This window comes from Bombina bombina, chromosome 2 (assembly GCF_027579735.1).
Source record: "Bombina bombina isolate aBomBom1 chromosome 2, aBomBom1.pri, whole genome shotgun sequence".
Lineage (NCBI taxonomy): Eukaryota > Metazoa > Chordata > Amphibia > Anura > Bombinatoridae > Bombina > Bombina bombina.
In genome coordinates, this window is record NC_069500.1 from 752,212,189 (window position 1) to 752,224,311 (window position 12,123).

General features: G+C 42.4%; 1 protein-coding gene across 1 annotated transcript in view; it reads left to right on the forward strand.

Moving 5' to 3' along the window:
• LOC128647245 (mesoderm induction early response protein 3) overlaps positions 1-12,123 on the forward strand; it is a 268,112-nt gene that overhangs the window by 23,301 nt on the left and 232,688 nt on the right. The window lies entirely within an intron of this gene.

Sequence of the window (12,123 nt, forward strand, 5' to 3'; positions counted from 1 at the left end):
TATTTTGCTAAGGCTGTCTTAAAACAATTTGATAAAGGAGATTTAATTTAAAAAAAAATCGTAATGAGGGATATATTTCTATGACATAAGTTACAGGGCTAGTGTTCAAAGATTTTCTATCTTTGACAAAAATTCGAACACCTGTCGAATATTCTTGTTTGATGAAATTCCTATAAATTTTTGCATTTATAAAAATATTTATTTGATCCCACAGAAAATATTTGTGGGTAGAAAAATGAGATGCATATGTCTGCTTTATTGGCAACCTGCCCTACAACAGATTAGATAACCAGAAACTCTGAAATACAGGTAAATGCCCAAATAAAGTCTCAGTCTTGCTTAAGACAGACCTATGGGAGCATTCCACCTGCACAGACATTATTCCAGCTACATGGTTCCTGTGATACATGGTTCCTATTGCAAAAGAGATACAGTGACACAAGGAGACTTTACCGTCCTGCCTTGAAAACATTATGACCACATGTTTTGCTTCCTTTTCCTTTGAGGATTGCCAGTTAGCCAAAGAGGCCAAGGAGTCAGGGGCTTCAAGTATCCCAACTCAAGAGACTCTGGCCCCCCCTCTCTTGCTGCCTTTCCCTATGATGCCTGTCAATTGGAATAGCCTAAGAGGACAAAGTGTCAAGAGTTTCAAGTACACCAACTGAAGTTAACTTATCCTTAAAAGCTTCAGACAGACCAAGGCAGAATCAAAAGCATAGTTCACTTAGTCTGGTGTGAGTATCCTCTAAACCACTGGTTTTCAAACCTGTCCTCCCTGATATCTGAACTGGAGCACAGGTGAAATAATTAGCTGATTAGTTAACATGGTTATTTTAACTGCATTCACACAAGGTAATTCTGAAAACCTGGCTGACTGAGGAGGCTTGAGGACAGGTTTGAAACCAGTGATATAAACTCTGAAATGCGAGACAACATTTTGGTTCTGTAGATAGCAGTAGAAGTATAATGATTCATTGTACAATAAGTCTAAGGCCTCCAAGAATGAAGACAAGATGAGACTGCTGGTATGCAATAGATGTAGAGCCCAGGAAACAGGTTTTCCCTTTAATAAGTGCAATTATTGCCTATATTTAAAGGGACATTAAAAACTCAGAACGCATATGTTTAATTGTATATAGTGGAAATTTGCAGTGAACTTTTATAGTTTTATGTACCTCTGTAAAATTATATTTTTTTCTGCTCTACTTTAAGATACTGGAGTTCAGATTTGAAAAGTATTCCAATGTTAATGCTTAGTCTCACAGGAGCAAACAGTTCAGTCCAGCACTCAGGGGTACTGCACGCCACAAAGGGTAACCACTCATACCCCAGAAAAGTATCAGAAAAATCCAACAGAAGTGACAGCATACAAACTACTTTTTTTAAGCCCAAAAATAGAGCAGGCGACATTTCGGGATAACTCCGACTAATATGAGTAAGGGAGTTATCCCGAAACATCGCCTGCTCTATTTTTGTGCTTAATATAGTACTTTGTATGCTGCCACTTCTGTTGGATTTTTTCTAATGCTTAGTCTCACACCAGGAAAGAAAGATTTTCCACACTTTATAATAATTCTGACTGGTAAAAGGTTTCTGTGCTTGAATCAAAGTGGTTAATTAACTTGATCGGAGGAACCTCTTTGAGAAAAGATTAGGCGTTCAACTCACCATGTTGTCCAATTCAGAGAATTGTGGTCTTGATGAAGGGATCTTGAGGAGAAAGTCCTTTCTGGGACGAATACAGTATGGCTGGCAGGAGGACATTTGGAATGGATCTGCATACAAGTTCCTGCAAGGCCATGCAGCGCAATGAAAATTACTGTTCCTGCTTTGTTTTGGCTATCATCCTGGATAGTAACCCAAACGGAGGAAAAATGTAAATCAGATTGAATGACCTGGAGTCACTAAGGCATCTATGAGAGTTGCCTGCATATCCCAAATTTTTGCACAATATTGGGCTAGCTTTTCGTTTAAGTGAAAAGCCATGAGATCTATTTCTGGCCTGCCACGACTTGCAATCCTATTGAATACCTTGCGATAAAGCAAGCATTTGCTAGGTGAAGTATTGAAGAAAGAGAAAATCTTACTTTGCAGATGTCAACACCCCAGGATGTGAATTGCTGTTAACATGCAATGATGGGTTTTCTGCCCAAGATAGAATGTGGGCTACCTCTTTGATTGCTAAGGTTTTTCAAGTTCAGCCTTGCTGATTGATGTAAGCCACAAGTTGATGGTGTAACTTCGCTACCAAGATGAGACTACCCAACAGGCTGGCATCTCTGGTGATCACCACCCATGTTGGCCTGGAGAAAGGAGGCACCCTAAATAAGAGATTGGTGAGTCCCCCCACCATGTCAGGGAGCTGTCTTGTCTTGAAGCCAAGGGAGATCTTCTAGAAATATCCTTGGAATCTCCGTTTCCAGTGCTGCTGCATTTTTAGTTCAAGAGGATATAGGTGGAATCTTGCAAATGGTACAGCATCTGAAACCTGCTACCATAATACCTACTACTTCCATGCATTAAAGGACTGAAGGAAAAGAAGAGAGCTGGAGAAGAGCACACACCTTCTGCAACTTGATTTTGCCTCAATCTGTTAGAGACAGTATAATTAACAGTGAATCTATTATGAAACACAGGAAATTAAACCCTGGTCCATGGAGTTAAAGGCTCTTTGGGAGGCTGATTCTTCAACTCTTGAGTATGAAGGTACTGAATAACTTTTCTAGTATGTTCCTGTGCCATTTGGAAAAGACAACTGTACCAGAATATCTTCTAAATATGGAGCTACCATAATTTCCTATGCTCTTACTAGCAACAATAGGACTCTGAGAAACGTTCTGAAGATTCTGGGTACTGTTGCCAGACTAAAGGGAAGCACCACAAACTGATAATGCCTGTTTGGAAGGCAAATCTGATACATTTTACATAATCCCAGTGAATAGGGATATGCAAATAGGCATATTTTTAATTGAAGGTAGACATAAATTGACCCTCCTGCACTAATGGAAGTATTTGAGATCCAAAACAAGTTTGTTCCTCTAATGGGGCCGGAGTAATAACGCCCATAGTTTTCAGGTATGTTACACACACCAAGAAGGTTCTGGCCTTTAAATGATCTCTCAGAATATGAGACAGGAAGAATCTTCTTCGAGGAGGATGAGACTGAAAATCTATGCAGTACCCCTGGGAAATGATGTTAAGTACCCAAGGATCATGAACTGACTTTTCCCCTAGTCTCCTGAAAAAACTTCAATCTACACTCGACCAGAACCTTGTTTGGCTCAGGGGTCTCACCTTCATGAAGATTTGGAGGAGTGGCAGGCTTTTTTGACTGTTTGGACTTTGACCAAGGTTTTAAAAGTTTTAGACAGTACACCACCCCTTTAGTGATAACTTTCAAGATGAGCCCCACCCACACACACACGCATAGATATTATTATATTTTTTAAACAAATCATCTCCGGCCTACTAATGTGTGCTATTATATACATTTGTGTTCTATTGAATAATGTCCTAAATTAATTTGTTGTTCAGATATGAGTTGGGCAGAGCCTGCCTAATTCAATAGCAGAACTGCTCTGACTAATGACTTTTGCAAATTAAATAGGACTCTAATGTTCCCAGAAAATGTTGTTGCTTAATTATTGAAGATAACTTGGCTTTTTCTGAAGAGACTCTAGCGCTGCCTGCAACATAGCAGACTTACAAACTGGAAAGGAGTCTATACCATGGATATATCTTAGATAATATTAAAGCTTCAGAGAACATCTAGGAGAGGAACCATCTCCAAAGTTTCATAAAAAGGAGGAAAGAGCACCCTTATAGCACCTATGTACAGCCGATAATCACAACCCTATAAGGTCCCAGAATGAGAGGGACATAACTGAAAACATTGATTGACTCTAAATAAAACAATTAACTGTCATAAAGCATGGGATTTTAAACACATATTGAAGTAAAGGTGGCAAATCAATATATATAGGTTCAGTTTGTAATGAAATATGTAATACCTCTATTAACTAATAATATTCTTAATATTCTAAATATTGAAGGTCCCCCATCCACACTTGGATGCAATTTGTTGCATATCAATCTGCCAGTGGGTGATTCAGCAATAATGATCTTAATCATTTTATTTGTTTACAATACATTTTTGCAGGGCATTTGAGAACGTTTAATGCTAATAGTTAATCAGAGTAAAGACAAATTATTATATCTTTATATAAATTATTATATCTGGTATATAGCTTACTTCAGGATGTACCAGCGGAACTAAAGTACTCAGCCCCAAAATCATATTCTCAGCTGCTGAGTTGATCCACAGGCTGCTGCCTACCACTCATCACTAACAAACACTCCACCCTCAACCCTATATCCTACACTGTCCTCCAGAGTTCTTGCTCAGGAGGCCTTAAAAAAACCTTTTCAATTAAACAATACATAACGAATTTACTGCTCCTGCTCCCCGCCCTCCCCTAAACTGCTCTAGCGCCGCCCCCCCACCCTTGCGGAGGCGACCCCGACAGTTTGAAAACTGCTGAAACTTAGAGGATCCAAGCTTCCACAAGGATTGGAGGAGTCTGATTGATGAGACATTGTAGAGGAGATCGTTGAATCGTAAATTAACTCTCCTCTTTTAAGATTGTTGTCTGATATGTGTATGTAGTTTTTTTGTTGTTAGTTTTGTTTTACTCTAATTACTGCTTTGATCTTGATGTCTGTTGGGTTAGCAAAGCTGCCAACTTTTCTCAACCACAGGATAAGCATGTGTTCGTCACTTACATTTTTACTGCCTTTCGTTAACATAAGTCCCCCTATATGAAGTAAATATTAACACATTTCTCTTGTAAGATGTATCCAGTACCACGGGTTCATCCATTACTTGTGGGATATTCTCCTTCCCAACAGGAAGTTGCAAGAGGACACCCACAGCAGAGCTGTCTATATAGCTCCTCCCCTAACTGCCACCCCCAGTCATTCTCTTGCAACTCTCGACAAGTAAGGAAGTATCAAGAGATATGTGGTGACTTAGTGTAGTTTTACCTTCAATCAAGAGTTTGTTATTTTTAAACGGTACCGGCGTTGTACTGTTTTACTCTCAGGCAGAAATTAGAAGAATTCTGCCTGGAGGTTTGATGATCTTAGCGGTTTGTAACTAAGGTCCATTGCTGTTCTCACACATAGCTGAAGAATATGGGAAAACTTCAGTTGGGGGAACGGTCTGCAGATTACCTTCTTTGAGGTATGTTCAGTATTTTTATTTCTAGAGAGATGAATAAGTTCTAGAAAATACTGACAGAGCCTTGTGTATTTGAGGTAAGCCTGATGCAGTGATTTAACAGCGACTGGGATCATGCTTACAAAACAGGGTAATACTCATGTTAATACTCATATTACTTAGTGACAAAAGTTTACTTGATTTCATAAATAGGACATTTTTTCTCTGAGGGAGATAAGTCTTTATTTGGGGCCTAGTTTCCACATGGCTAGTCAGATACTCCTAGGAGTATTTTCTTAAGGCCCCTCTGGCAGCCAGTACATGGTGGGAGGGGCCTATTTTAGTTCTCTAACTGCGCAGTTTTAATTCAGACTGAGACATCCAGCTTCCCTAGAGGAGTCCTCTGGCATCTGAGGACCATTTCTAATGGGTTATTTCTGCACAAAATCGTTTTTGAGGGCAGGTAGGAGCCTCAGCAGAGCTGTGGCAAGGTGCTCAATTGACTTTAAACATTTTTTAACGTTTTTCAATCCGGTTTGGGGCCTAAGGTGTTAATCATCCATTTGCAAGTGGGTGCAATGTTGCTTTAGTCCCTTACACACACTGTAAAAATTTCAAAGACTTTACTGTATTTTTACACTGTTTTGCAGTTTAAGTGTAACGTTTTTGTTTAATTGCTGTTTCACCTTTATTAAAGTGTTTTCCAAGCTTGCTTGTCTCATTACTAGTCTGTTAAACATGTCTGACATAGAGGAAACTCCTTGTTCAATATGTTTGGAAGCCATGGTGGAACCCCCTCTTAGAATGTGTACCAAATGTACTGATATTTCTATAAACTATAAAGATTTATCTCCAGGGGATTCTCTGACTGAAAAGAGGGAGATTTTGCCATCTAGCTCTCCCCATGTGTCAGAACCTATAACTCCCGCTCAAGTGACGCCAAGTACATCTAGCACATCTAATTCTTTTACCTTACAGGACATGGCGGCAGTTATGAATGCTACCCTCTCAGAGGTATTCTCCAAACTGCCAGGGTTACAAGGGAAGCGAGACAGCTCTGGGTCTAGAACTAATACAGAGCTTTCTGATGCTTTAATGCCTGTGTCCGATATACCCTCACAATGCTCAGAAGCCGAGGCAGGTGAGCTTCTATCTGTGGGTGACATTTCATACTCAGGGAAGGCGTTTCTTCAGTCTGATTCTGAAATGACAGCGTTTAAATTTAAGCTTGAACACCTCCGCTTATTGCTTAGGGAGGTTTTAGCGACTCTGGATGACTGTGACCCCATTGTGGTTCCAGAGAAATTGTGTAAAATGGACAAATACTTTGCAGTGCCTGTCTACACTGATGTTTTTCCAGTCCCTAAGAGGTTTTCGGAAATTATTACTAAGTAATGGGATAGACCAGGTGTGCCGTTCTCTCCCCCTCCTGCTTTCAAAAAGATGTTTCCCATAGATGCCGCCATACAGGACTCGTGGCAGACGGTTCCTAAGTTGGAGGGAGCAGTCTCTACCCTAGCTAAGCGTACAACTATCCCCGTCGAGGACAGTTGTGCTTTCCTAGATCCTATGGATAAAAAATTGGAGGGTCTCCTTAAGAAAATTTTTATACATCAAGGTTTTATTCTCCAGCCTCTTGCATGCATAGCCCCAGTTACTGCTGCAGCGGCTTTTTTGGTTTGAGTCTCTTGAGGAGGCTCTACAGGTGGAGACCCCGCTAGACGATATTCTAGACAGGAATAAAGTTCTTAAGTTAGCTAACTCCTTTATTTCTGACGCCATTTTTCATTTAGCCAAGCTAACGGCTAAGAATTCAGGTTTGGCGCGTAGGGCACTATGGCTTAAGTCCTGGTCAGCAGACGTTACTTCAAAGTCTAAGCTTCTTAACATCCCTTCAAGGGACAGACCCTATTCGGGCCTGGTCTGAAGGAGATCATTTCTGTATTACTGGAGGAAAAGGTCACGCCTTCCTCAGGTTAGGTCCCAATAAGTTAAGGACCAAACAGAATAATTTTCGTTCCTATCGAAACTTCAAGAGTGGCGCAGCTTCAGTTTCCTCTAATGCAAAACAAGAGGGAAATTTCGCCCAGTCCAAACCAGTCTGGAGACCTAACCAGGCTTGGAACAAGGGGAAGCAGGCCAAGAAACCTGCGGCTGCCTCTAAGACAGCATGAAGGAGTAGCCCCGATCCGGGACCGTATCTAGTAGGGGGCAGACTTTCCCTCTTCGCCCAGGCTTGGGCAAGAGACGTCCAGCGATCCTGGGCATTAGAGATTGTTTCCAGGGATATCTTCTGGACTTCAAAGCTTCATCTCCCAAAGGGGAGATTTCATCTCTCACAATTTTCTGTAAACCAGATAAAGAGAGAGGCATTCTTACGTTGTGTTCAAGACCTACTGGTTATGGAGTGATCCACCCAGTTCCAAGGGAGGAACAGGGGCAGGGCTTCTATTCAAATCTTTTTATAGTTCCCAAAAAAGAGGGAACTTTCAGACCAATCTTGGATCTCAAGATCCTAAACAAATTTCTCAGGGTCCCATCCTTCAAGATGGAGACTATCCGAACCATCCTCCCTATGATCCAGGAGGGTCAATATATGACTACCGTGGACTTAAAGGATGCTTATCTCCACATTCCGATTCACAAAGATCATCATCAGTTCCTCAGGTTCGCCTTCTTAGACAGGCATTACCAGTTTTGTGGCTCTTCCCTTCAGGTTAGCCACGGCACCAAATATCTTTACGAAGGTTCTAGGGTCCCTACTGGCGGTTCTAAGACCACGGGGCATAGCAGTGGCTCCTTACCTAGATGACATTCTGATACAGGCGTCGACTTTTCAAATTGCTAAGTCCCATACGGACTTTGTTCTGGCCTTTCTGAGGTCTCACGGGTGGAAGGTGAACGAAGAAAAGAGTTCTCTCTCCCCTCTCACAAGAGTTCCTTCCTAGGAACACTGATAGATTCAGTAGAAATGAAAATTTTTCTGACAGAGGTCAGATTATCAAGCTTCTAACTTCCTTGCCGTGCTCTTCATTCCACTTCTCGGCCGTTCAGTGGCTCAGTGTATGGATGTAATTGGCCTAATGGTAGCGGCAATGGACATAGTTCCGTTTGCCCGCCTACATCTCAGACCACTGCAACTTTGCATGCTCAATCAGTGGAATGGGGACTACACAGATTTGTCCCCTCTGCTAAATCTGGATCAAGAGTCCAGGGATTCTCTTCTCTGGTGGTTATCTCGGGTCCATCTGCCCAGGGGAATGAGTTTCCGCAGGCCAGAGTGGACTATAGTGACGACAGATGCCAGCCTTCTGGGCTGGGGCGCGGTCTGGAACTCCCTGAAGGCTCAGGGTTCATGGACTAAGGAGGAAGCCCTCCTTCCGATAAACATTCTGGAACTGAGAGCGATATTCAATGCTCTTCAGGCTTGGCCTCAACTAGCTGCGGTCAGGTTTAATCAGATTTCAGTCGGACAATATCATGACTGTAGCCATAATCAACATCAGGGGGGAACAAGAAGCCCCCTGGCAATGTTGGAGGTTTCAAAGATAATTCTATGGGCAGAGGTTCACTCTTGCCATCTCTCAGCTATCCATATCCCAGGAGTAGAGAACTGGGAGGCGGATTTTCTAAGTCGGCAGACTTTTCATCCGGGGGTGTGGGAGCTCCATCCGGAGGTATTTGCCCAGCTGATTCAACTATGGGGCAAACCAGAACTGGATCTGATGGCGTCTCGTCAGAACGCCAAGCTTCCTTGTTACGGGTCCAGGTCAAGGGGATCCCCAGGCAGCGCTGGATAGATGCTCTAGCAGCGCCCTGGTCCTTTCAGCTTGGCTTATGTGTTCCCACCATTTCCTCTCCTCCCTCGTCTGATTTGCCAAGATCAAGCAGGAGAGAGCTTCTGTGATTTTGATAGCACCTGCGTGGCCACGCAGGACTTGGTATGCAGATCTGATGGACATGTCATCCCTTCCACCATGGTCTCTGCCACTGACTGCTTGGCTGACTGCTTGGAGATTGAAAGCTTGATTTTTTTCAAAACGTGGTTTCTCCGAGTCGGTCATTGATACCTTAATCAGGCTCGAAAGCCTGTCACCAGGAAAATATATCATAAGATATGGTGTAAATATCTTTATTGGTGTGAATCCAAGGGTTACTCATGGAGTAATGTCAGGATTCCTAGGATATTATCCTGTCTCCAAGAAGGATTGGAGAAGGGATTGTCAGGCTAGTTCCTTAAATGGTCAGATTTCTGCTCTGTCTATTCTTCTACACAAGCGTCTGGCAGATGTTCCAGACGTTCAAGGCGTGTTTTGTCATGCTTTAGTTAGAATCAAGCCGGTGTTTAAACCTGTTGCTCCACCATGGAGTTTAAATTTAGTTCTTAAAGTTCTTCAAGGGGGTTCCGTTTGAACCTCTGCATTCCATAGATATCACGCTTTTATCTTGGAAAGTTCGGTTTTTGGTAGTTATCTCTTCGGCTCGTAGAGTTTCAGAGTTATCTGCCTTACAGTGTGATTCCCCTTATCTGATCTTCCATGCATGATAAGGTAGTTTTGCGTACCAAACCTGGTTTCTTCCTAAGGTGGTATCTAATTAAGTATATCAATCAGGAGATTGTTGTTCCGTCACTGTGTCCTAATCCTTCTTCAAGAAGGAACATCTATTACACAATCTTGACGTGGTTCGTGCTTTAAAGTTTTATTTACAAGCTACTAAGGATTTTCGTCAAACATCTGCATTGTTTGTTGTCTACTCTAGACAGAGGAGAGGCCAAAAAGCTTCGGCATCTTCTCTTTCTTTTTGGCTGAGAAGCATAATCCGTTTATCTTATGAGACTGCTGGCCAACAGCCTCCTGAAAGAATTACAGCTCATTCCACTAGAGCGGTAGCTTCCACATGGGGCCTTTTAAAAATGATGGCCTTCTGTTGAACAGATTTGTAAGGCGGCGACTTGGTCCTTCGCTTCATTACTTTTTCTAAATTTCTACAAATTTGGATACTTTGCTTCCTCGGAGGCTATTTTGGGAGAAAGGTGTTGCAGGCTGTGGTGACTACCGTTTAAGTTCCTGCCTTGTCCCTCCCTTTATTCCGTTTCCTTAAAGCTTTGGTATTGGTATCCCACAAGTAATGGATGAACCCGTGGACTGGATAACACTTACAAGAGAAAAACAAAATTTAAGCTTACCTGATAAATTTTCTTCTCTTGTGGTGTATCCAGTCCACGGCCCGCCCTGTCACTTTAAGGCAGGTGTTTTTTATTTTTAAACTACAGGTCACCACTAGCACCCTATAGTTTCTCCTTTTTCTTGCTTGTCTTTCGGCTCGAATGACTGGGGGTGGCAGTTAGGGAGGAGCTATATAGGACAGCTCATGCTGTGGGTGTCCTCTTGCAACTTCCTGTTGGGAAGGAGAATATCCCACAAGTAATGGATGAACCCGTGGACTGGATACACCACAAGAAAAAGAAATTTATCAGGTAAGCATAAATTTTGTTTTTATTAATGAATCTCTTGCAGAGCAATCATATTCAGATAACTGTAGAACAATATTTGAGTACAATAAATCTGTGGGAACATGAAACTGACCTAGTAGCTTTTAGGCTAAACATATAAATACACATTCCTACTTCCCATATGCTTAAATGTGATTTTCAATTATGTTATTATTAACCACCAGTACTCTGGACATTACTCAGAAGGAATATTAATACTTTTATTGTGACTCAGTAAATGGCTAGGGGCAAATTTTTACATACTAAACCATGAGACTGTAGCTGAGGGAGAACATTCTGGCATTGTGTAATTTAAACGTAGCAATCTATAGAAAAAACTTGTGGCTATACCCACAGGCTCTAGCACTTAAATGTTAAATGTTGAAGTCCGCTATACATCTGGCTTAATCGCCATCATTAGGATAAGGCTGACTCCAAACAGTACTTATTTTGCCAGTTATGTAGAGACCACATGCCAGGTCCTACGGGTAAAGGTTCAGCCGATCCCGGACTTGCTCCATTCCGAATTGAAAGTCTCTATCAGAAAACATCTATGCTCCATGCCCAATCTGTAGTAACTCACTCTGGTTATCCTGACAGAGTTAGCGTCTTCTATGCTGATCGGTGCATGGATATGTTGGCCTCTGGCCCCACATAGACCCTCTATCGGCATCACCGTACTCCTGTAAAGTGAGTTCCTTCTGACTCCTCTGGTATAGTAGGAGCTCCGGTACATCGAGTGCCGCTCTCTGATTGCCATCACAGATCTCTTTGTTTTACCAAGCTCTAGGAAATGTTGACTACGGTCTAAGCACCCATCTAGGCTCTACGTTTCTAGGAAAGTATCCTTTAGTGGCGTATATGACATTTTCTCATACCAGTCTCTTCCAGAAGTGCCCAGCATGGCCTCTCTCGTGTGTTTGGTTGCAGTGCAGCGGGAGCTATGGTCCGGCTCTCTCCATTGTAGCAATAGGGATGCTGCAGTGTGGGCCTGTCTAAGCAAGGATCGCTGCTGCATAGACGCATCTCCAGGAGCATAGGATGTGGTTTCTTTAGAAGCGTTAGTAATTCCTGGCAATTCCATCGCCCTGCGCTGATCAGGAATAACTGCAGTCTTTACATTGCGACCGGTCGCTGCTGTGCTCTTCTCCCTTACTGCGTAAGTCTCCTGACGATGGTTAGGAGGGTTCACTGCTTGCGGCTGCTCCTCTGTTTTCACGTGGCTACCGGAGTCAGATCTGGATGGCCTCTCTACGTCGACACATTGCTCCTTAGGCCTCAACGCTCTGGATCAGTTATTGGGAGTGATATTCCCAATATTGTGGTATCTTTCAATTCTGCTTAATATGCATTTCTTAGTTATCAGGTTGAGGTAGATGGATGATCCTCTTAGACACAGATAAAAGGTATA